Source organism: Miscanthus floridulus, chromosome 1, assembly GCF_019320115.1.
Source record: "Miscanthus floridulus cultivar M001 chromosome 1, ASM1932011v1, whole genome shotgun sequence".
Taxonomy (NCBI): Eukaryota; Viridiplantae; Streptophyta; class Magnoliopsida; order Poales; family Poaceae; genus Miscanthus; species Miscanthus floridulus.
Window position 1 is genome coordinate 73,377,042 of NC_089580.1, and position 27,306 is coordinate 73,404,347.

At 42.4% G+C, this 27,306-nt stretch overlaps 1 pseudogene; it reads right to left on the bottom strand.

Annotated features, from left to right (window-relative positions):
• Positions 1-4,643: 4,643 nt before the first annotated feature.
• Positions 4,644-26,375, bottom strand: LOC136458665 (protein argonaute 16-like; annotated as a pseudogene).
• Positions 26,376-27,306: the final 931 nt, after the last annotated feature.

A 27,306-nucleotide genomic window follows, 5' to 3' on the forward strand; every position in this document is an offset into this window, starting at 1 on the left:
TTGTTAAAAGCTCAGGGCCTCTTCGCAATTGAGTCGGCACCTCTCAAGTTGGGCCGCGCGTGGGCTGGCCGCTTCCGGCTGCTGGGCCACCACCTGCCCGCCTGGGCTACCCGTTCTGTTACCGCCGCCACTGGGTCACGCCTGGCCAGTAGGCCGCGCGCGCCTGCGGGTCGAGCCTGGCCGCTCAGGCCTTTCCTTTTTGTGTTGTTTTTGTTTTATTAATTCAGTGCTCTCCAAAAATTAAAAATAAAGTGTAGAAAAATCACAAAATGCCAAACCAATTTTGTTAAGTTCCTAAAATCATGATCTATCTATTAGTGTAATTGGTTCATCTAGTTTTAAAATGTTTCCAGGATTGCTCTAATTATTTTAAAATGTTTAATATTGTTAAAATGGGAACTTGTGGGAATGTTTGTGAGAAAATGGTGATAGTGTTGGCTCTGAAAATTTTACAGTAAATTCCTAATATTTTTAGCTGCTCACTGTAATTTTTGTAGCCCAATAATAATTAGTTTACTAGAGTAGTTAATGTGCCCTAGTTTTGAGTATATTAAATCATTAATAAATCAAAAAGAGACTTGATATGCTAAGAATTAGTACTTGTCGATGAAAATGATGCTTGTTTCGTGAGGTCAATACTTAGCTAATATATTAGTCATAGGAGTAGCTTGTTAGCTTGGTTTATGCACTCATATTTTATGAATTGTTGTTGCCTTTTGATTGATTGCGCCATCTCTACATTTGCATCAATACATATCATAATAGGAATGATAGTGGATCAATGGTATCAACTGGAGTAGCTAAAAAGATGGTGCCAGGGATCATGTCATGAAGATGGAATGCTCACTTTTGGTTATATTTTACCTAGGCAAGCCTCGGTGCATAACCCCTACTTTTCTGGACTTTACATTATGTTTGTGCATAAATTTTTAAGGAGTTGAATGAAACCCACTTGCATATATATATATATATATATATATATATATATATATATATATATATATATATATATATATATATATATATATATATATATCCTATGAGTCTTACTAGTATGACATGATCGTGTAGTTTGCTATGCTACAGGACTTCGATAGAAGTCGAGTGATTGCCTGTCACTCGCGAGAGATAGAATTGATCGGACGTGAGGTGGCTGATAGTGGGGTTGGTCAGTTTGGAGGTGGCATCGGCTGGTCCCACATGGTGTCCTCCCACAGAGATTTTTCTCGCGGTGGTTTCTAATCCCTATCTAACCCAGAAAACAATATTTATCCGTTATGAAACATAAAGAGGATGACAGTGGTGTAAATCTATGGTAAAATTAGAAAATCTACCTCATCCAAATCCTCAGGTGGTTTTTAGGTTCTAGAAAGATCTTGAGATGGTGTCCATTTACCTTGAATAACATTCCTTCATCATTTTGAAGTGTTACCGCTCCATGCGACGAAGTGCTTATAACTTTGAATGGTCCTTCCCATTTGCTTCGAAGTTTTCTGTGCCCAAATAATTTAACCCTAGAATTAAAAAGTAATACCTTATCAATAGGGGTGAACTCCTTCTTCTTAATCCTCTTATCATGCCATCTCTTTGTTCTCTCTTTGTATATCTTGGCATTGTGATATGTTTTTTCACGCCATTCATCAAGCTTAGAGAGTTGCATCTTCCTCTTGGTTCCTACAGCTTCAAAGTCCATGTTCCATCGCTTGATAGCTCAGTGAGCTTTGAATTCTAGCTCAACAGGTAGATGACAGGTCTTTCCATAGACAAGTTGATATGGTGACATCCCAAGTGGTGTTTTATAGACCGTTCTATAAGCCCATAATGCATCAGGTAGTCTATCCTTCCATGTAGTCCCCATCTCGTTGACCGTCTTCTGCAGAATGTTCTTGATTTGTTTATTCGATGTTTCTGCTTGGCCACTTGTCTAAGGGTGGTATGGAGTAGTGACGTTGTGATAGATCCCATGTCTCGACAAGTAGTTGTGAAAGTTCTTGTCAGTGAAGTGAGTGCCTCCATCACTAATCACCATTCTTGGAACTCCGAAACGTGGAAATATTGTCTCTTCAAACATCTTTTTGGAGTTCTTATCCTTAGTAGCTCTGCATGGCATGGCTTCAACCCACTTGGAGACATAGTCAACTACCACCAAGATATATTCATAGTTCTTTGACTTTAGAAATGGTCCCATGTAGTCAATTCCCTAGACATCGAAAAGTTCAATCTAGAGGTTGTTGGTAAGTGGCATGACATCTCTTGAATTGATATTCCCGTGCCTCTGACATGCTCCACATCTCTAGATGAAGTCCTTCATGCCTTCATACATGGTTGGCCAAAAGAATCCACTTTGCCAGATCTTCGAATCAGTGTCCTCCATATGGTGATGAGTGGCATTGTTCTATGATCCTAATGCCGTCTTCCATCGGTACACACCTTCTGAGTAGGCCATCAGAGCAGACTCTAAAGAGGTACGGTTTATCCCATATGTGGAGATGACTTTCATAGATGAGCTTCCTTTTGTTCTCACTACGAGGTTTTACCCTTGATGCAACGGCCTAAAAGCGTTGCAATATACCAAAAATGGTTGCGATAGACAAAATTGCAACACTTTTTTCGTTGGCAGGCGTTGCCATAGTAACCGTGGCAAAAGGTTTGCCCAACGACTCATTTTGGTGTTGCAATAGGTTTTCCCCTATTGCAACACCAAGGAGTGTTGTTGCAATGCCATGTAGTGTTGCAACCCATAGTATAGGCAACCATCGTGGGTGTTGCAATAGTTACTATTGCAACACACCTGTTGTTGCTAGAAATACCTATTGCCACGTACCCAAAGCGTGGCAATAGGTGCACTAGCAATGATATTGGGTGTTGCAATAGACCTTATTGCCACGCATCAATAGCATTGCAATAGATGGACCCTCTATTGCCACGCTATCTCGGTGGTTGCTATAGGTGGAACCGTCTATTGCCACAATAAATATTTGGTTGCTAGAGGTAGCCTCTCTATTGCAACGATCAATACTGGTTGCTATAGGTGGAACCGTCTATTGCCACGATAAATATTTGGTTGCTAGAGGTAGGTTCTCTATTGCAACACTAAACATTGTGGTTGCTATAGGTGCCTCTGTCTATTGCCACGGTAAATATTTGGTTGCTAGAGGTTGCCTCTCTATTGCAATGATCAATATTGGTTGCTATTGTTGGACCCTCTATTGCCACGCTAACTATTGTGTTGCTACAGTTTGGAGACTATTGCAACGCCCACTATTCTGTTGGTATGATGTTTTTTGCAACACTATTTGTTTGTTACTATATCATGTATTACAACGCCAAATTATTTTGTCGGTAGTCCATATTGCAACGCTTTGTTTGCTTCAAACAATAATTGCATGCCGAACAATATATGATGAAAGAAGCATTTAGACAATCATTAATCCAAAATATTCTTTGTTCGTACAACTCATTAATGAAACCACATCCAATGTCAAACTTAGTCGATAACACACGCACAACAACTGAAACACATAAGGTATCCGACACACACTAGCTAGTTTCAACGCATCAAAATGTAATGAACTATGTCTAACACTTGTAACAATGGTTGGATTGACGTTGACCGTCCCATCACTTGTGCACTCCACTCGAACTCAATCTTGGTCCTAAAAAAAATGAAAAAATTAGTAACATTGGTATATTATGTGACCTCAAATTAAGTTTGGGTTGTGCTGATAGAGATTTTCCTTTTCTACTACACAAGTTTAGCAGGTAAGTATATAGTTTTAGTTTTCAGCATGGTACATAGAAGCATAGATAGGGTAAGTTTTTAAACATTCAGTTAGACAAAACTTTATGTTTGTTCAGACAAGACAATTTGTAGAATGGGCTACACCCTAATTTAGTCAGATTTCTGGAGTTGGTCACAGAATGCCAATGCATTTATATTTAGAATACAAAATAGATTATTTTGGTTATACATTCAAAATGATGCAAACATTATATTTCAGAAAGAACAGATTGCATGAAGGCCAAACATTACATCATTAATCATCTTCAGTGATGTAAATGATAAAGAAAAAATATCATTTGGCTACATGCTCTATGGATTGTCATAGTAAGTAGCTAAAGTTGTATACACTCACTGTAAGAATAGCTTTTCCCATGTTATCAAGTTTTAGACCAGGTCCTTTGATGTCAACCTCCAGGAAGAAAGGCTTCCCTTTCACTACCTTAGTTGCTGCAATGTCCCTTAGTTCCTGAATAGAACATCCAAATGAATGAATTTTTGAATAACTTCATCGGTAACTTCAGCGAGTTTTAAGAGGCAAAGGTCTAGCGAATGACAAGAATTGAAGCAACCTGCACTTCTGCAGGGTGTACATATGGCATACCCAATCTATAGGGTCGGCTCAGGGCCAACTTGCAAGGGATGGAAGAATCTGATCAAGCATATGCTGTGTCTGCAAGGACAAAACTTTGATCAGCTAGCATTTTATTAGGTATATGATAATGTATCATTTAGTCTTAAAGCTATATGCACATACAAAATTCCAGGATGGCGTAATTAAGGTTACCCTGCTATGTACCCATCATATCAGGTTCCTTCACAAAGAGTTAGCCCTACCACACAATGGTCAACCAAGATCACCTCAACAGAAGAACATGGAACTACACACATTAGCATGAAGCCACGACAATTCTAGGATTGCTACTGATGATGACAAATTGACCCCACTTCCTAATGAGGTATCAGCGAACTCTTTGAATTTCATGAACTGCTGATAGGTACTGAACTATTTCAGTACGGGAGTTGTCCCAATCTTCACGATAGTAGGTCACGATCAAGATAACTTGCAACATGGCAGTGGGAAAAAAGGATAACTTGCTGAAGAATAGCGGAGTAACTAGCTTTATACCTGGCCAAGGTTGGATATGACCAGGCAATGGGGAGAGAGGCACCGAAACCACGAAGACTTCGACTCGATCTCTGAACGACCGTAGAACCACAACCGGAGCTAATCCACACAAGGTGGGGCAGCCATACTGGAACCCGCAAAGCATGAACTAGTGGATCCCAAAGGAATGTCTTCACAAGTCTAGGAAGAACAAGGAAGAACAAGGGTTTGAGTAAGCACTCGACAGCTCGGCTGCAATATCACTGGAATTATCAAATCATCAAAAGTCCTTTTCTAGTAGCCTAGAGGTAATATTTATACTATGAGAAGTCTCTAAGATAGATGTGAACTGAAGAAGCCAGGTTGGGAGGTGGAAGGTCAATGGCCTAGAGCATTCACGAAGTGGTCTTCAGTTTCCACGCGTCATCTGGGCTTCTGTGCAGTCTTTAATGTTTGGTAATAACTCCTTCCTTCATAGCCTTTGGGAGACAAAAGATATGACTGTTTCTTTTGGATGGTTCTGTCATGCTGGGTTGACTCGAATGTAGCTTTTCTCTCTGATCCATCCTTGATGTATCCTTGTCTTCCTTCTCGGAGAACTTGAGTAGTAACAACATGCACGACTTAGGTAGCTCGAAATTACCATCAATGTTTAATTGAAATTCACAAAGTAGCGCGTGCACCTCTTGCTGTATCTTTCGGGCGTGGCTACGGGTGATTGGTCTAGTAGGGACTTGGAGTGGTGTATCAGCTGGTGAGGTGGTCGGAGAGGTCGCCGAGGTCGGTGAAGTGGTCGGAGAGGTCGCCGAGGTGGTCGGAGAGGTCACCGAGGTGGTCGGAGAGGTCACCAAGGTGGTCGGAGAGATCACCGAGGTGGTCGGAGAGGTCACCAAGGTGGTTGGAGAGATCGCTGAGGTGGTCAGAGAAGTCCCCGATGCTGGCATGGTCACATCATCCTCCCCCCTTGAAAAAGAGTCGTCCTCGACTCTTCTAATCCAAAGAATGGAGATAGATCGGCCACATTAAAACTGGTACTCACACCATAAGTACTAGGCAGATCAATTTCATAAGCATTGTCGTTGATCTTGTGTAGCACTTTGAAAGGACCATCAGCTTGGGCTTGCAACTTGCTTTTGCGTTGTTCAGGAAATCTATCCTTGCGTAGATGCACCCAAACCAAGTCTCCTGGTTCAAATAACATCTTCCTTCGACCTTTATTGGCATGCTTCTCATACATCCTTGTCATCTTTTCAATGTTTGTTCGAGCTCTATCATGAAGGTTCTTGACAAACTCGGCTCGCTTGCTTGCATCGAAGTTTACACGTTCCTGCATAGGTAAAGGCAAAAGATCTATCGGAGCAGTGGGTTTAAACCCATATACAATTTCAAATGGACAAAATTTACTGGTCGAGTGTACTGCCCTGTTGTATGCAAACTCGACATGTGGCAAACTTTCTTCCCAAAGTTTCAAGTTCTTCTTGAGGATAGCTCGCAGTAGCATTAATAGAGTATGGTTCACAACTTCACTTTGTCCATCCGTTTGTGGATGACACGTCGTAGAGAACAACAACCGTGTTACAAGTTTTCCCCACAAAGTTTTCCAAAAGTAACTCAAAAATTTGGTGTCACGATCAGAAACAATGGTTCGTGGCACTCCATGTAGTCGTACAATTTCTTTGAAAAATAATTCAGCAATATGTGAAGCATCATCGCTCTTGTGGCATGGGATAAAATGTGCCATTTTGCTAAAATGATCAACCACAACAAAGATGGAATCCCTTCCCCGCTTGGTTCGAGGTAAACCAAGAACAAAATCCATAGAGATATCTTCCCAAGGCATAGTAGGGATAGGCAGAGGAGTGTATAATCCATGAGGATTCACATGAGACTTAGCTTTGTGGCATGATTCGCAACGAAGAAAATGTCTCTCCACATCTCTTCTCATTTTTGGCCAAAAGAAGTGGTCGGTAAGGACTTGTTCTGTCTTCTTGGCGCCAAAATGGCCCATGAGTCCTCCTACGCAGGCTTCCTACACAAGTAAAATTTGAACAGAGCAATCTGGAATACATAGTTTGTTAGCTCGAAACAAAAACCCATTATGCACATGAAAGTTTTTCCATCATTTGCCATCTCGACACTTGGAATATGGTTCAGCAAAATATGTATCAGTTGTATATAAACCTTTTATGTTTTCTAATCCAAGAATATTAGTGTCAAGTTGGGTTAGCAAAGTGTGTCATCGAGACAACGCATCTGCTACAACATTCTCTTTTCCTTTCTTGTACTTGACAATATAGGGAAATAATTCAATGAATTCACACCATTTTGCATGTCTTCTGTTCAGTTTCAGTTGTCCTTTAAGGTGTTTCAATGATTCATGATCTGAATGTATCACAAATTCTTTAGGAAAAAGGTAATGTTGCTAAGTTTCTAGACTCCGAACAAGAGCATATAATTCTTTATCATAAACTGAATAATTTAGAGTTGGACCACTTAGCTTTTCACTGAAGTATGCAATTGGCCTTTGTCGTTGCATGAGCACACCTCCAATTCCAACTCCACTTGCATCACATTCTATTTCAAATGACTTACTAAAATCTGGGAGTGCAAGGACTAGGGCTATTGTTAACTTCATCTTCAATTCTTTAAATGCCTTTTGTTGTGCTTCTCCCCACTTGAAGAGCACTTCTTTCTTTGTCAGCTCATTGATTAGTGTAGCAATAGTGCTAAAATCCTTCACGAACCGCCGATAGAAACCAGCAAGTCCAAGGAAGCTTCTTACTTGGTTCACGTTCTGTGGAGGCGTCCAGTCCCGTACAACCTTGATCTTTTCTTCATCTACCTCCACTCCTTGTCCTGTAACAACAAATCCAAGAAAGACTACCTTGTCGGTGCAAAAGGTGCACTTCTCAAGGTTAGCATACAATTTCTGTTCATGTAGGACAACAAGCACACATTGGATATGTTCAACATGTTCATCAAGAGACTTGCTGTAAATTAAGATGTTATCAAAGTAAACGACAACAAACTTGCCAATGAAAGCTCCAAGTACATGATTCATCAATCTCATAAATGTACTTGGTGCATTAGTTAACCCGAAAGGCATTACCAGCCATTCATACAACCCAAATTTTGTTTTAAAGGCTATTTTCCATTCATCTCCTTCTCTCATGCGAATCTGGTGGTATCCACTTCTTAAATCAATTTTAGTGAATATGATAGCACCACTAAGTTCATCAAGCATATCATCCAGCCAAGGGATGGGGTGTCTATACCTTATGGTAATGTTATTTATTACTCGGCAATCCACACACATCCTCCAAGACCCATCTTTCTTAGGCACTAAAAGGATAGGAACAGCACAAGGTGACAGACTTTCTTATACGTACCCTTTTCTCATCAATTCTTCCACTTGTCGCTGAATCTCCTTGGTTTCTTCTGGGTTGGTGCGGTAGGCAGCACGGTTTAGAAGTGAAGCACCGGTCACAAGATCAATTTGATGTTCGATTCCTCTCTTAGGTGGTAGTCCTGGTGGCACTTCATCCGGAAAGACATCCTCATATTCTTGTAACACATCAAAGGCAACACTTGGTAGGGTAGAGGGTAAGTTGTTAGTAGAAAGAAGAGTGTCCTTGTATAGAAGTACGACGAACATGGCATTGGGTGCACTCAATTCTTTTAGATCCCCTTTCCTATCCATCATAACTAAACCCTCTTTTCCTGGTGTCTTGGTTCTTTGAGGCTGTGGGGTTTTATTTGGCTTTGGAATCTATCCCTCACTATTTTTGTGGGTCACTCATAGGTGGTTCTCGCTCTCTCGCCGTTTCTTCTTAAGATCATCCTTCAAAATTTCCTCCGGTGTTAAAGGAAGCAAAGAAATTCGCTCTCCTTTGTACATGAAAGATAGCTTGTTGGTTCTTCCAAAGATCTGAACATCATGATCAAATAACCAAGGCCTTCCTAATAGCAATTGGCATGCTTCCATTGGAACCACATCACACTCCACATGATCATTGTACCGCCCAATGGAGAAGGAAACGGTCACAATATTTGTTACACGTAGCGCACCACAATCATTTAACCATTGTATCTTGCATGGAGAAGGGTGGCGCCGCTATTTCAGTCCCAATCTTTCAACTAATTCTTGACTTGCAATATTATTGCAGCTACCATTGTCAACGATGATGCGACATAGCTTGTCCTTAATCATGCCTCTGGTATGGAAAAGATTGTGCCGCTGGCCATTCTCTTCTTTTCAGCAGTAATACTAAGCACACGAAGAGAAATAAAACAATTATGATCTCCTTCATCAGGCTGAATTTCACTCGCGTCCTCTTCAATTTCTTCATCAAATATTGGTCCATCATCTTTTGGATCACTTTCTGATTCCCATTCGCCTTTCTCATTTAGCAACATGGTCATATGGCTTGGACATTGGGTAGCAATGTGCCCACGGCCGTGACACTTATGGCATACAATTTCTCTGCTTCGAGTAGAAGAAGCGGCACCTGAGGCAACGGTTGGGGTTGCTGAATTTGCAGCAAACCGCTGTTGATTTGCAGGCGATGACGCTATGGAAGCCGCCATCTTTGAATTAGCAATTGATGGAGAAGATCTAGCTGCAGCTCCTTGAGATCGTCCTCCACCCAAAGACATACTGGAATGCTATTTGCGCCAAGGGACAGCAATAGAATGACTGCCATATGATTTTCCATGGGACTCTTGCTGAATTTTCCTTTTCATACGCATAGCTTGATCAACTAGATCTTGCAAGGTACGGTAGGGAAACATCTCAACAAAACCAGAAATTTCTTCATTGAGTCCTCCTAAAAATCTTGCCATTTTTGACTCTGTATCTTCTCTGATCCCAGCCCGTACCAACAGCAACTCCATCTCCTTATAGTTCTCATCAACTGTTCTCTTCCCTTGCTTTAGCATTTGCAGCCGGTTTCTGAGATCACGCTGATAGCTCAAAGGCACAAATCGCCTTTTCATCACTCGCTTCATCTCTTCCCATGTATTAATATAACCAAGACCCAATTCAAGTTGATTCTCTTGTACTTGATTCCACCAAGTAAGAGCATATCCAAAGAACTCCACCGAAGCAAGATTTACACGACGCTGATCTAAAAGGTTATGTACCCTAAAGATTTGATTACACTATTTAGCCCATTCAAGATACTATCAGCATTCTCCTTTCTAGTGAATTTTGGAATGCTCAATTTGACTCAAGCAATGTTGTCTAGGTCATCTCTATGATGACGACCATGATGATGATTCCTATCTTCAAAATCAGCACGTCAGTGATGATGACGTCGCTCAAACCTTCCGCCATGTGCAAAAGGATTTTCATCATCATAAGATCCTTCATGATCATTGTATTCAGACTCTTCATCTTCAAATCATACACGACGTCCATGTGCACGACGGCCACCATGCTGATTATCAAAATCAGCACGACGACCACCACCATGTCCTCCATGGCCATCGCTGAAGCGATCAAATCCATGGCCAAAACCAGAATTCTCATCACCAGACTCCTCCCGGTGATTTTCTTCATAACGGCGATGTGGCCCTCGGCCTCCCTCCGCGGGAAGACGAGCATCAAGCATCCTCTCCATCGCCTCCACCAGCAAGTTTGCCATGTGGCGCACTTCAGCCCATGAGATAGGGGGCTCCCCATCTCCATGGTTTCCACCATGAATACTCAAATTGGATCCTGCCATGTTAGACTAGTTGCAAGAAAAAAATGGAATAGGTAAATTTGTGAAAAACACTCGATCTCACCTTTTACTTACCCAAGTTCTTTCCTAATCTCAAGGACCGTGACAGTGCTGGTGTGGCAGCTTCAATGGGGTGGTAGAGAGGTCGTAAGGATTGCAAATCAAACGTCCCGGTTTAGGTTTTTGGTGGAGCTATAGGTGGCTAACAAGGAGGGCTACGGTACTACCAATCGAGTGGTTTGATGTGCTCAAAGATACGACGTTGCTGCTAACAAGATCACTACCAACTCAAATATGTAAACTAAAATTTTCAGCAATACACCGCAACACATATCCTTCAAATTCTTTTCTCTTCTTCCTTTTTTTGATCTATTTTTTTATAACACTGACAGCGGTAACGAATGAAACAACTCAATATATATATATAAACGGTGGTGACTAGCAACTCGATGAACACAAAACACATGTAACAGTGCCGCGAAAAGGTTATAGATATTTTTTGTGTGGCTTTGGACTATAGGATATGAATAAACACAAATATATGAAGTAGATTAATCAAGGATAACTATGTGGATGACGGCAAGACCTACCGTGTCAATCCGAAGCTCTAATACCAGATGATAGGTACTGAACTATTTTAGTACGGGAGTTGGCCCGATCTTCATGACAGTAGGTCATGATCAAAATAACTTGCAACAAGGCAGTGGGAAAAAAGGATAACTTGCTGAAGAACAGCGGAGTAACTAGCTTTATACTTGGCCAAGGTTGGATGCGACCAGGCGACGGGGAGAGAGGCACCGAAACCACAAAGACTTTGACTCGATCTCTGAACGACCGCAGAACCACAACCAGAGCTAATCCACATAAGGCAGGGCAGCCATACTGGAACCCGCAAAGCACGAACTAGTGGATCCTAGAGGAATCTCTTCACAAGTCCAGGAAGAACAAGGAAGAACAAGGGTTTGAGTAAGCACTCGGCAGCTCAGCTGCAATATCACTGGAATTATCAAATCATCAAAAGTCCTTTTCTAGTAGCCTAGAGGTAATATTTATACTATGAGAAGTCTCTAAGATAGATGTGAACTAAAGAAGCCAGGTTGGGAGGTGGAAGGTCAATGGCCTAGAGCATTCACGAAGTGGTCTTCAGTTTCTGCGTGTCTTCTGGGCTTCTGTGCAGTCTTTAATGTTTGGTCATAACTCCTTCCTTCATAGCCTTTGGGAGACAAAAGATGTGACTATTTCTTCTGGATGGTTCTGTCATGCTGGGTTGACTCGAACATAGCTCTTCTCTCTGATCCATCCTTAATGTATCCTTGTCTTCCTTCTTGGAGAACCTGAGTAGTAACAACATGCACGACTTAGGTAGCTTGAAATTACCATCAATGTTTAAGTGAAATTCACAAAGTAGCGCGTGCACCTCTTGCTGTATCTTTTAGGCGTGGCTATGGGTGATTGGTCCAATAGGGAATTGGAGTGGTGTATCAGCTGGTGAGGTGGTCGGAGAGGTCGTCGAGGTCGGTGAAGTGGTCGGAGAGGTCGCCGAGGTGGTCGGAGAGGTCACCGAGGTGGTTGGAGAGGTCGCCAAGGTGGCCGGAGAGATCGCTGAGGTGGTCGGAGAGGTCCCTGACGCTGGCGTGGTCACATCAACTGCCCCATCTGAGCTGCTGCTAGGTGCGCGTAACAGATAGGTGCCACTGAAGAAGGAAAAACAACAATAATAAAACAACAAGTAATATCTTAAAAATAGAAAGAAGAAAATAGTACAAAGGCAAGCACACAACAAAGAGTTAATATCTTCAAATAGAGGAAGCAAACAGCAATTAAGTAGTTATTCATACCAATAGAAATTGCAGTGGTGCTCCTCTGATACCTAAACAAGCATAAATATGTTGGCATCCTCCTAGCTCTAGCACAAATGAGTAAGACATACATAAACAGATGTGCTTACACATATGAAAGTGAAAAAACTAGCTTCTGGAGATTATCTGCCGAGAAGCCAATCTCATCAAGCAACACATGGTAGTGGGTGGGTCTTGAGGTACCCTGTAAGAGCAACACATGAAGTCAAGTTATTTAGGTTAATAAACTAACACAACTGACAAGCATGGCCAACCAAAATCCAAAACTATGTTAGGAGAACTTATCATTGGTCTAGCAAGAGCACACATGTAAAAATCATACTGCCTTCGATGAACATTACCAGAGTCTACGACAGTCCTTGATGCAAAGCAAAAGTGCCAGTTGCTCAAGCTGTTTAAGTGGTAAGTACCTTTAGCAGTATTAAGTGGGATATGGGAGCTTACCAGGTGGAACGTTGTCTAGCGAATCAGCTTGGAAGAGTTTTCTGTGGTGATTCTTTTGAGCAATGATCACTGTGAACTTCGGAAGATCCCCCTGTCCCATACTCTAATAAGCATGTATTGTGGAGCTCTTGTTAGAAAAGGATGCCAGAAAGCCAAGGAATTCCTAGGTAAACTAAATGTCACCTTTAAGATTTGATTAAGCTCAATGTTCAGTACTTGGTTATATTGAGACTCACTCACACCATCCTTGCATACATAGACCATAAGAATAAGAACTCATCAATACTGTGAACATATATTATCTAATTAACCATCATTGGATGAAATTACTTAAAATTTAATAGTGAGTTAATCAAACATAACAACTTCAATCCTCCCAAAAATCAAAGAACATCAACTGAGTATTCAGAAACCATTCTTACTAGAAAAACAATATGGATACTTGTGATGCATTTCACACAAAGTGAAGGCAATCCTAGACTGTTCATCCTTTAACAAAGATAAAGGAGCTCACATTTAAATAAAAAATGCAGCGGATTGGGAGAAGGCAGTTAGCAGCGGTAGGAAGGGTAGCATAGATACCTGACGAAGGTGATGTGGACTCCAAGGCTGCAGTGGACGGCGGAGCAGTAGAGGTAGAGGAAGATGTCGTAGGTGACGGAGGCCTAGGTTGGGTTCTTAGCGTTGCAGTCGAAGCACATCTAGAATCATGGGGGTGAGGGGACGCGGGTGGTGGTGGTGACCTTGACCTTGTTGCCATCGTTGTCAAAGCGGTACTCAATGACCTTCTTGAGGCCGTTCTCGTCGAGCCCGACAATGACGCAGGGAGGGAGGAGGAAGTCGAGGTCGCCGCCATCGTCCTCCTCGAGCTCCCCACCAGATAGTCCTCCTCGACCCCATCAAGGAGTACTCGTCCCCGCTCGGCCGCCACGCCATCCTGCGAGGGAACCCGAGGGGGAGGCCGCCGCGACGACAGCTAGGCGCAGCAGCGACTGCTCTAGGAGGCTGGTGGCGGCGGGGCCAGAGGGAGGGGAGGGGTGGGGCCGCTGTGCCTCCCTATCCATGAGAGAGGTCAATGGCGTGGACGGATCTGAGGAGGGAGGCGCGGTCGGAGGTGGAGGAGGGAGGGGCGGTCGGTTTGGCTAACGGAGGAGTCGTGTCCGTCGCGGCAGTCGGTGGAGGGAGGAGATGAGGGTGCGGCGGTCGGCGGACGAGGAGGAGACGGGGGTGTGGCGGCGACTAAGGAGATCCAGTCTGTGGTGGAGAAAATGGTCTGTGGTGGATGAGATTGTGGAGACGTGGATGAGATTTGGGGCGCGGGTGCGGGATGAGATTACGAAGATACCCTTAAAAATATAGGGATTTGAGGAGGATGGGTAGTAGCGTCAATTAACTGTGAGAAATTTTTAGGCTGTCATCATTGGACCGAAGGAGGCGGGGGGCCAAACTAAATTCAGCCCAGCGCCTGAAAAGCTTAGTGAAGCAACTTTTTTTAAAATAAGAAATTAAGGCACCTTTGTGAAGCAACTTATACATAAACTATATTAAATACGATGAATACATTTTTCAAATGTAATAGGCAACATATAAGCTGTCATGTAGGAGTTTGAATAATTTCTAAGTAGATTTGGTATTTTCTATCATTTAATTGACTTTCTATGTCTTTATTAAAAGTAATCCTAAGTTGAACTACGTGTCCCTCCAATAAGATTCGAAAAAATTCACAAAAATAATTTTTAGGTTCATATGTTCCATTATAGACCATGTATTGGAGATGGAGAAAAATTATGTTGTCTTCTAGAGATAATTCAAAAATTTATCTCCAAATTAGCACATAATAATTACAATAATATCTAAATTTGATCAAAAAAATTCTACAAATTGATGTGGCAACATATTTTTGGTTCATAACTAAGCTTGTGAAAAAATTAAGTATTTTGATAAAGTTGGAGCATACATTGTTCACAAATGGAGACATCTCTCACATAGTTCGTAGTAACTCAAGTCAAATTTTGAGATTTAAGTAGCACTTTACATGTTTGAACTCGTATTCACCTCAAAATTGGATAGAACCTTATAATTACCATGATATTAGAAAATATGAAGTTATGTTACCAATTGTTATGCAAAAAACATGTTTTATCTATTCTTTTTTGGAAGAAAAGAAGCTAGAAATTGTGTACATAGAATAAACCATCCTCACATCATCTAAAGCCAGCCATCCATGGGCGAGGGGCACGGCATGGCAGCCGGACAGCACCCTAGTTGTGGGCAATGTGTACATGGACGACGCCCAACATCTATTTGAGAAGATGCTTGCAAGGTAATTAATTTGCTGTAGTTCTTGAATGTTCTCGTATGCCCGCCTATAATATCAAGTAACAAAATAAAAGGAACAAGGAACAAATAGATTAGTACTTCCATATAGGAAGAGTCAAAGACATAGGCGCTTCTCCAACATCGCCCGAAACCTCCGGTGGTGGCGATGCATAGGCACCGGAGCCGAGACCAGCGGCAAGGCAGAGCACATCATGGTACCGAAGGCGTCGCTGCCTGGCAGTTGCGCGATTGTCATGACACAAGTGGGGCAAATAGAATTTTTGAAATAAAAAAATAGGGAAAATGAAAATAGAAAAGCAAATATAATATTTGAAACCGAAAATCAGGAAAAAAAGAGAGTAAAATGGAAAATTGGGAAAAAGAGAGAAAAACATGAAAATCTAGGATTTGATCATGGAACCTCCTAGCTAGGAACCACCACACTTACCACTGAGCTACAAGTTCTTTGGTTTAGATTTGTGGTATTTAATAGTTTTTAACACAATTTGTTGCACTATTGCTTCCATGGCAACCCTTGGGCAAGGACACCACATCACCTGGCCGCTTGCCCGCCACGTCACCCGGCCACCGGCCGCGCCCACTGGAAATTGGGAAAAAAATAAAAGATGCGCGGTGGGGGAATCAAACTAGGGTCTCTAGAGTTAAGACTCGAGGACCTCACCACCACGCTACGCAATAGTTGGGTGATGTGCTGGACGCATTTGGTTTTTTATTGCCAGCCTTGTAATTTGGCCTTATTATAATGAAGAACAGATACATGATCCTATGATTTGTGTCATAGAAATGCCTCAGCCAAGACAAGCCTCACAAAGCCACATCAGCATGCCATGTAAGCGGTAGGTGCATATGTGGATGGATGTGGACCTACGATGAGCAACTTTAGCTTTTTCTGCCTCATTTTAGCTTAACTGCTTGTTTTAAACTTTAAAATAGATCTAACACTGGAGCACATCACATATACAACATTATCATAGTGGTAGGTTCTTTGCCCTTTGTAACCTGAGGTTGTGGGTTTGATTCTTGTTGAGAGCACTTATGCTATTTTGATTTTTGGACTTTGGGAGGAAGCGATCTCAGCCCAGGTAAATGCGCCAGAGCTTTTTTCCCAGGATCCACGGGAGGAAGGGCTCCGCTTAGCCCAGGAAGGCAGCTAGGAGGTTTCTTGTGCAAGAAAAATTATAGAAATTTTAATGAAACTAAAATTCAGGCTAAATAAATTGTCTTGTAAAAGTTTCAAAAACTTTGAAACTGATTTACTATTTTTTTTCTTTTTCCCTACCTAGCACAACACTATTGCAGAAAGCCTAGAAGATGATTTCTTTGTTTAAATACTTATCTTTTGTTCAATAGTAATGTGTTTCTGGTTTTTTTATTGAAAACTATCACATTGTCCGGGATAATGAATAGCTGGAGTTGGTCCTTAAACTGTTATACCCATGTTTGTTTTCTATTATATGCACAAATATCAGCATGTTGGACAATTTTTTGGTTTCCAAAATTATCATGGAAGATATGGACGGTGATCGTCCATGTTGAAAAATGAAGTGAATTAGCCATCTTCATCATGTAAACAAGTAATATAAAGTCTACTTAATGTCGAACACACCTCAGTACCCCAATGGTAGATGATGGTTTGCTTGTACTTTAGTTCCTAGGATCAAATCCTCAGTGGAGCATTTTTTTGTTAATAGAATATATTATTCAGAAATGTGTGGAGTATTTTATCTGTTGCAACTATTTTTAGTATATTGCAACACTTTTAGGCCGTTGCATCAGGGGTAGTCTAATGCGTGGAGCATTTTTTCTATTGCAACCATTTTTGGTATATTGCAACACTTTTAGGCCGTTGTAAGTGGTAGTCTATAGCAACACAAAAAAATCATGGCAATAATAACATGATATTGCATCCATTTAGGATTATAGTTGCAATAAGTACTTAACAATTGCAACGCCACATAAGATTATTACAACCCTAGAAAACCGTGGCAATAGGAACATGCTATTGCATCCATTTAGAATTCTTGTTGCAATAACCACCCTAGCAATTGTAACACCATGGAAGATTATTGCAACCCAGAAAAACCATGGCAATAGTTATAAGCAAAAGCAACCAAATCCAATATAGTTGCAATAACACCAAGTAATTGCAACGAAAATTAATACTATTGCAACTCAAAAGTGCCATGGCAATAATGCCAACTAATTGCAACAAAATTCTTAAATGGTTGCAGTGGACATGCCTGTTGCAACGACAAACCACACATATTACAACACATTTAGTCCGTTGCATTATAGGCACATATTGCAATCATTTTATAGAAAGGTTGCAATACGACCCTCCTATGGCAACCAAATTAGTGGTGTTACAATCATGTGGCATGACATTAGAGGTGGAACCTTGTAGTGTCTCCCCTGGTGGTACATAGCCTGCAACCATGAAATTAACAATATTTGCGTACCAGGGATCGGATTTTGTGATCTTGAAGAGCATGTCGTCCCGTAGAGAGTCATTGATGGTCATTTCCTGCGAATTCTCAAACTGCATTCTGGACAAGTGATCAGCAACAGAATTTTCTACTCCCTTTTTATCTTTTATTTCTAATCAAATTCTTGGAGCAGCAAAATCCATCTTATAAGTCAAGGTTTAGCATCTTTTTTAGTGAGTAGATATTTCAAAGCAGCATGGTTAGTGTAAATAATCACCTTAGCTCCTACTAAGTAAGATATAAACTTATCAATAGCAAAAACAATAGCTAGGAGTTCTTTTTTGGTTGTTGCATAATTAAGTTGAGGTCTTGTTAGAGTTTTGCTAGCATAAGCAATTGCATGATGCTTCTTATCTTTTGTTTGATCCAAAACTGCCCCCACAACATAATCACTAGCATCACACATGATTTCAAAAGGTAGCAACCAATCAAGGGGTTGAGTGATTGGTGTAGAGATGAGTGCTTTCTTAAGAATGCTAAAAGATTTCAAGCATGCATCATCAAATTCAAAGGGAACATCCTTGGCCAAAAGATTTTTAAGCGGTCTAGTAATATGTGAAAACATTTTTATAAAGCGGCGGTAAAACCCCGCATGACCAAGAAAACTGTGGATCCCTCTGATATTTACGGAAGGAGGTAACTGTTCAATTACTTCAATTTTAGTTCTATCTACCTCAATCCCTCATTCAGACACCAAGTGTCCAAGCACTATGCCTTCTCTAACCATTAAATGACATTTTTCCTAATTAAGGACTAAGTGCTTTTCTTCACATCTTTGCAAAACCTTGTCTAAATTTTTAAGACAATCATCAATTTTTTTCCATAAACAGAAAAGTCATCCATGAAAACTTCCATGATTTCTTCAATCATATTAGAAAATATAGACATCATGCATCTTTGAAAAGAAGCTGGAGCATTACACAATCCAAAAGACATTCTATGATAAGCATAAGTTCCATATAGACATGTAAAGGTGGTTTTGCTTTGGTCATCTAGATGGATTGGTATCTGGTGATAACCTGAATACCCATCAAGGAAATAGAAGAAAGAGTGATTCACTAGTCGCTCCAACATTTCATCAATGAAGGGCAACGGAAAATTATCTTTCTTTATTGCCTTGTTAAGTTTTCGGTAATCAATGCACATCCGCCATCCAGTGATGGTTCTTTGGGGGATTAAATCATTCTTTTCATTTTTAACAACAGTCATGCCTCCCTTTTAGGCATAACTTGAACTGGGCTTACCCACTCATTGTATGGAATGGGATAGATGATCCTGGCGTGCAGGAGTTTCAAAACATCTTTCTTAACAACCTCTCTCATCGCACTATTAAGCCTACATTGTGGTTCCCTAGATGGTGTAGAATCTAGGTCAGTCAGGATGCGATGGGTGCAAAGAACAGGACTAATTCCCTTAAGGTCTTGGAGCGAGTAGCCAAGAGCAGAATGATGCTTTTCTAAGACAGTTATCAAGCGGAGGGATTCTTCTTGAGAGAGTTTATCACTTATGATCACAGGATAATCCTAATCATTATTGAGAAAAGCATATCTAAGACCAAAAGGCATGGGTTTAAGCTCAATGGTGGGCTTAGGTGGTTCTAGTAATTCATCTAAGGGTTCAGACTCTGTAGGATTTTCTTCTTCTTCTTCTTCGATGAAGAACTAGGCATCATCTTCAAGGTTGGGTTCGATCAAATCATCAAGAGATGCAACTTTAACCTCTTCCATTGGGTCTTCTTCGGGAATTGGCTCAGTCTTAGCATTTGGAGAATGAGTGATGGATATAGAGAGTTTAAAGGTTTTCTCGAGTCTTATATTCAACTTTCCCGTTTGTCCTTCGTCAATAAGTCTTTCAATTGGTTGTCCTATCAACATGTCGAACTCCATGATATCAAAGATATGAAAGTTCAAATGAACCTTGGTTCCTTGTACCTAGATATGGAGGACATAAAGTATCCCCAAACTTGGAAGAATGTGTCCTAAAAGACTTTTCAATAACTTTGTTGTTGGGGTTAATGGCATATCTTTCAAATAAATCATGAGCAAAAGATGCAGACATGATATTAACACCCACAACTAGATTATAAAGAGCATTAAAAGGGGCTTTGTTGATTTGGCAATGAATGGAAATAGAAGGTGAATCTAAATGAATCACATCAGAGGAAAGCTCTTATTCTTCTAGCCATTCATTGCTTATTATGGACACTAGCTCTTTTGTAGTCTTTTCAAGGAAAGCTTCCTCAGAAGGGTCTAAGGGTTCTTCATTGGATGATGATTTCCTAGGCTTCTAGGGTCTCCTCATAGTATGGTAATTCAAGGTATTTCCATATTCGTAAAAAAGGTCATGCTCGAATTCAAGCATGAAATCCAAAATCGGAGTTTCCTCCTTTTCTGGTGGCTCGAGATTTGGGACAGCTAAGGTTGGTGATGGGTTAGGCAATGGTTTTGGTTTAGCTATCTTGGATTCCTCCTCTAGTGGCTTCTTTTCTACGTCTTTAGGAGTGTTCTCTAGGATTTTAGTAAGAATGCTTCTCCTCGAATTGGCAGAAGCATGGAGGAATGAGCCTCTTGAGGCCGCATCAAGACGCTTTGAGGTTTTCCTATCAAGACCCATATAAAAGTGTTGAAGAAGAATGGGGTCTTGAATGGCAAGGTGAGGGTCAGTATTAATGAGAGCATTAAAGTGTTCCCAAGCCATGCCTAGAGATTCTTTTTCTTCTTGTTTAAAAGATAGAACCTCTGAACGAAGGCTGACTACTCTAGAGATTGGAAAGAAATGCAAGCAAAAGCTAGAACACAAGGCTTCCCAATCTCCTTGTCTACTCCCTATGGTTTGCTTGTACCAACATTTAGCTCTTCCCTTCAAAGAGAAAGGAAAAAACTTCCATCGTAATGTTTCGTCTGACATGCCCACAATGCGTAAGCATGCACAGCTTTGCTCAAACTCATTTAGGTGGGAGTATGAATTTTCATCATCTTCACCTAAAAAGGATTGATCCTAAACCATGTTAATTAAGCATGGGCGTAGCTCATAGCCAGGTGTTAGGGTAGGCTTTGCAAATTCTAATGGTTGTAAGCGTGAGCTCATAGGTGCGGCGTATTGGTAGATAGGGGTGGATTTTGGATCCATGGTAAAAAGGAAAAGAAAAGATAGAAGAACAAATGATACAAGGATATGCTAGGTTTGAAGTTAACTCAGCAACCGTTTCCCCAGCAACGGCGCTAGAAATGCTTGTTGGTATAAATTAATGCACACAGAATAATCCACAAGCACACGGATAATATACCGATGTAGCACTTCACTGAGAGTAACCCAGTTTTATATCAAACTCAAGGAAACGTGTGTGAAAATAACTAAATCTTACTTAACCCAACTTCACAATTAAGGCTAGATAATAGGAGCATCGAGGAGATCATAGAGGTCTTCTAATTCTAAATTTGGTAAGCTTTGTCTTCTATTGTTCAATTCTGCTAGAGAAAACATAGGCAAAGTATGTTTCCTATAGCAACAATGTCCTGCTAGGCCTACTAACGGGAGGTGGACTACAAAGGATTCAATGAGGCTATAGGAGTCACCCTCGTGAGCTACCACCGATCCAAAAAGTAGGGTACATCCACAAGTAACCGAGTCTAAGCACCACGCTTACATTACGAATACTACTTTAACCCAGGAGCTACAAGGATTGAAGTACTCAAAGAGAGTCACAAACCTGAAGAACAATATGAACAAGATGTTTACTTAAATTAGAAGTCGATTACCAGAGAAATCTTAGAAGCAAGCTCAAGAACTTGATTCTGCTAGGGTACAAGCCGTGGACTCCTTCAAAACTCTTCCCTCTCACTCTATCTCTCTATCTCTAATACAAGACTAGATCCTATCGAGGACTAATCTTCTCTTGATTGCTAGCTCTAATCCTAGTGGAAATATGGATTAGGGTTTCTAGCCCTCAGGCTCTTAGGATCAAATGCATCACATACCCTAGAGGGGGGTATAGGTAGATATATATAGGCCCTTGAAGCATCTTGGACCCTCGGATCAAACCGACTTTAATAAATGGCGTAGATGCAATCTAGGAAGTGGTGGAGAACAAACATAGGAAGCTGGAGGCTGACTGATGGTCCCAGGGATAGGCCGACCTACATGTGGGACTGGCTGGTCCCACATGTTAGTGGCTCAGACTTCGCTTTGGTGGAAAGCCTCCTGGTGTCTTCTAGAGTCTTCCCACGTTGTTTATCCTATGGAATTATATGATTTTCTTTGACAAATAGGTCCTCCTTGGTGGTTTTCTGATTAAATCTAGCTAGAAACACAGATTCACCAAAACTCATGGAATTTGTTAGTTAAAACCCCTAAGTCTATGTTGGTGATCCATTTTAATCTTTTATGCAAGTTATATTGACATTTTGTGATGAATGTTAACTACCGTCAACACTATGCGATTTCGAAGGCGTGGACATCCCCAATTCTTGGCACATCGATCTCCTTAGGCGTTTCTGCCCCTGAAGCGCTTCTAAAACAAAGATATGTATTTCTCTATATTTGATGATTTAATAAAGTTTGTGCCAAGTTCTCCACTTATGGTCTCCAATTATGTTCTCCATTATTTTCACCGTTATGTTTCTCCAATTATGTTCTCCAATATTTCTTTGAATGTTTTCCATGTTTTTCTCCAAATTTTATCGCCATGTTTCTCCAAACTATTAACTCTTCGACTAATCTCCATTACTTAATGTCTCCACATTATGCTATTCACCAACTCTCCATGCGTATCATCGCCAACATACACTCCACTCCACATGCCGACCAGCCATGTTTTTACACATGCCATCCAGAAGCAGCCCTGATCTTGGCTTCCTCCTACGCATGCATGAGCCATGCTCTATGCTATGGACCGTCAGAAGCGGCTCCTTGGCGATGCTTTCTTCTCTTACGCGTACACGGGTGCCAGCCACTCTATGCTATAGAGCTTGAAGGCTAGCCAAGGCTGGTGATGTGGTATAAAACTAACTAGAAAACAACTAAATCATATTTAACATATGAACTAAGCGTAACTCTGAAACAACACTCAGTGTTCAACAAAAGCTGCTAAACAAGTTTACAAAACATTTCAACATAAGTTTTTTCCTAATCTACTGGACAAGATTGCCGAATAGGTCGACGTCTCTAGCAAGCTTCACCACCGCTTCCTCCGCTTCATCCTCCAGCTTTATGATCTTCGCCGCACTCGTCCCTTGGGCATAACCGGTTGTCGATAGAATATTGTCGGTAGTCCTCCAACAGGTATCCCACGATGGTAGATTGATTGGAAGAGATGCGTGTAATCGAGAACAAGAAGGCAACAGAGACATAAGAAGGATGTAAGGGGCTCAAGATGAAATTTGAAAATTCTTCCTCTTAGGAGAAGTGTAGCCACTTAGACTCCGTCAATAAGGAGGGTAAATCAAGAAATAAGCACTACATTCACCGCCAGGTGAAGTGTAGCCACTTAGTCCCCGAGCCTGCTAGAAGATGAAGAATGAATCTTATAGCAGGGTTAAAGAAAAGAAGTCTGAAAGCTTGCCGACATCATCTGACATGCACGTATGAAGGCCCTAGAATTACTGCCCAAGATCAACACACTGATCCGAACAACATGGAGCAGCTTGATAGCACACCGGTGAGATGTAGAAAAATCTGACCACCAAGGGAGTCCCTAGCTTAGCTGGTGATGCTGGCACAAAGAATCCGTGCACCGATGAGTCCCCGGCTTAGCTGGTGACGCTTGCACGAAGAATCTAAGCACCGAGGAGTCCCAGCGTAGCTAACGATGAAGTCCATGCGATGAGCAGTCCAACCAACTAGTTGGCGGTGAAGTGAACGCCAAGCAGGAGTGAGTGCCGAGCAGTCCGACCAGTTGGGTGGTGGTGAAATCCGTCTGATAGGTGGTCCGACCACCTAGACGATGATCATCTTGTCCAGTCCCTAAGCATAAGCTCATTGACCGATCCATGCCCCTATGAAACAAATGTGTAGAATGGGTAGTACATGATGTAAAAATAGAATATATAAACTCCGGAGAAGAATCAGCAACAGTGATGAAATAGCATATGTAGCTAGGCGATCAGTTGGTGTGAACACTTAGTGTTATTCTAAAGATGTGTTTATATTTTATATAAACCATCTGACCAGTTAGTGTGTAGCTGAGTCTCTAGCCCTAGCTAGCCTGTTAACCATAACATAGAGCGTGGGGCCCATGTGCGCGTAGGAAGAACAAAGCGTTGCTAAGGAGCCGCTACCGATCACCCATAACGTAGAGGGCAGACGCTCGTGCACGTGTAGGGAGGAGCCAGAGACAGGGCTATCTCTGGGGACATCAGAGCATCAACATGAATGTTCGGGGATTTGCCTTAGACTTAGTTGTATGTCATCTTTAAGATGGTATACATGAAAGAAAATTATTTGGAGAACAAACATGGAGAAAACAGCTTGGAGAAACATCATGGGGATATATGAGGATTGGAGAATTTTTAGAAGAATATTAAAGCATGACTTAGCTTTAGACAGAACGTCTGGTCGGTAGCGTATGGCATTATTTGGTAAGCATTGAAGAAATTGCCCGGCCCTCGAGCTTTCTGAATTGTCGTCATGGCGGCGGTTGCGGTTGTCACGACGCCGTTCTTCGGGGCGATCATCATTGTGACGCGGTAGGTGGTCAGAGTAAGTAGTCCAGGTGATGTTGTCCTTATATTAATGGTTGGCGAGAGGATAGATGTCTCCAATCTGGTCGGCGAATTTGTCCCTTAGGGCATCCTGATGGATGGTGGCCGTAACCCCTGGAGTTTCCTGATCAGCCATCGATAAATTGGAATAAGAGGGTGGTCGATGCTAAACCAGAGTGGTCAGAGCCAATTCTGCGAGGGAGAGGCAGTCGATGAGCTTCTAGCTAACCTAATCGATGGATGCGATTAGATCGTCATTATTGATCTGCTTCCTCGAATAGCGGGGGAGCGGGTGATGAATCATTGGTGAAGATGACCTCGGAAGCGGTTCTGAGATTGGATCTGTTGTTGCATGTGTGGGTGTGGTCAGCGTAGAATAGATCTGCACCGAATCGATGATCTCTCCATCTCTGTCAGCATTGATGACCTAGGAGATCGATCTGACCATAAAGATCTAGTCGGGCTTTGAGGAGGACAAAGAGCTTACAAAATGTACCATCTTGTTCATCATCGAAACAACATGCACACCCCTACCTAGCATGCCAACTATCGATAGAATATCATCGGTAGTCCTCCAAGGGGTATCCCATGAAGGTAGATTGATCGACAGAGATGCATGTAATTGAGAACAAGAAGGCAACAGAGACACAAGTGTTAGATAGGTTCGGGCCACCAGCGCAACGTAATACCCTACTCCTGTGGTCTGTTGGTTTGTATTGGCTTCGTATGATCTTGCGTGTGATCAGATGCCTTAGGCTGAGCCTAAGATCCATATGGGGATGTCCACTAGGGGACCCCTATCCCTCCTTATGTGCTCTGGAGGGGTAGGGTTACAAGGAAAGTATTATATTTGGTATTATACAATATTGAATAAATCATATCTTTTTGTAGCCTTGCGGCGCACGTCGATCAGTGACATGCGCCACATGCCTTGATCTTATGGGCTAGGCCACCTCTGATGGTGCAGCCCATGTCTTGTCTTATGGATACCGGGGGCCATACCCCCACACCGGTCATTATCACTTCGGGTTTCATCGAAGGATAATGTGACCGTAGCACCACGAGCGCATGGATGATGGCTCCTTGGGCTGTGCTACGTGTGAATGCCTTGAAGTCTGCCTAGGCCCTCTAGCACCGATCTAAGATCGGTTGGGGGTAGGTCGCTGGGCAGCCACGTGGATCCTCAGATGACTCAAAGCTGACACAGTCAAGCACAGGTTTGATCCCCACTATCAATGCCTCTAGCTTGTCATCTTGGTCCTTCACCTAGTCCCCAAAGACATTGAACTGCACCTGGGCATTGTACCAATATTCTACAACAAGGTGTGACATGTTATACATGTTCCTAGCATTACGAGAATGATTTCTATAGAAGATACCCTCACCTTCAAGATCCCTCGTGACCCTATCGGTTTTCTCCTCTGCCTCCTTCTCCTTCTGGAGTTGGGCGATGGCCTCGTGGGAAAGGCTGAGCTCTGTCTCCAGACCTACATAAGAAAAGATGGGTAAGCAAGTCATGCTATCAAACACCCATAGGACAATGCTGATGGTCTTACCCCTCTGCTGGTCGACACTACAGCTAAGCCGCTCGGTCAATGACCGGTTCTCCACCTCTAGCAATTGGAGCTCCTTCTCCAAGGCTTCACCTCCAAGTCCTCCTCTTGATGGTGTGTCTGGGTCAGCCTCACCTTGAGGTCCTTCATCGATGACTATAGGTTCTTGTTTTCCTCGAGAATAGGAGCCATCTCGTCCAATTGCCGCCAGCGCTGCTCAGATGCCTTCATCACACCCTGCAAAAGCAATTGGTCAACAAACACACCTAAAGAAGGAGGAAGCAACAAGATAGCTATCAACTTACCTCAATCTAACCTATCATCACTGATAGGTCAGCCCTTAGCCTCTTCACCTCCGCGGTTGCTTCCTCCTCTTCCAGCATGTCGAATTCGTCGCCACGCTGCACAACTGTCCGAAAGACTTACGGAGGTCAGGCGGGCTCCCATGGTATTTCTTCAACTTATACAACAGCTATCCTCGGATGAGACCTCCTCGGAAGCTACTGTGCCTGGACAGGATCTCCGGGGCCTATCTCCATCGCCTGCGATGCCATGGGTGTCGCATGCTTTACGGCCGCAGGCACCGCGGTCTCCGCTCCCACTCTAGTAGAACCAATTGGCACATCTACTGTGGCTCACACCTCTTAACCACCTGATGCGTCTTTGGAATCACCCTCATCATGCGTGCCACCATCGGGAGAGGTTGATCTACCAGTTGGCAGTTCCTCCATAGCGGGGATGACCGGATCTGATCCTTCTTGTCCCTATATGGCGTTAGGAACTCCCATTTCTGCTCTATGCTACCCATCCTCGGCAACCGACGAATGTAGCTCTTTAGTCGTCTCCGTGCTAAGACAAGGAAACAGATTTGTCAAACAACAGCATCAATCTATCGAAGCAACACAAAAGAAGGAAAACTTACAACTCTGATTCTCACCGAGTTGTCTTAAAGTGGCACGCCCATCTGGATCCACCCTGACCAGTAGTAGAGCTGGTCGGTGTCTTAGCATTCCTCCGGCCGATGGCCTCAGCTGCCGTAGCCAGAGTCACCTAGGTAGGCTTGGGGACTTGATCGACGTCCCTAGCTACCACCATTGGGGTCGTCAGAGCAGTCTCGGGGACTATGACCGTGGCCTCCCATGGTTGGCGCCTCTCCCGTGTCTTCGCTCTAGCCGGTGTAGCTAGTGGAAGCATCTTGGCGCTCATAGGAGGAAGAACCGCTGCCTCATCGTCGTTAGACGAGTTCGACAAAACCATCTACCGCCTCTAGGGCTATGCGGTAGCCCCAAAGCTCACAGGTCCCTCCTCATGATG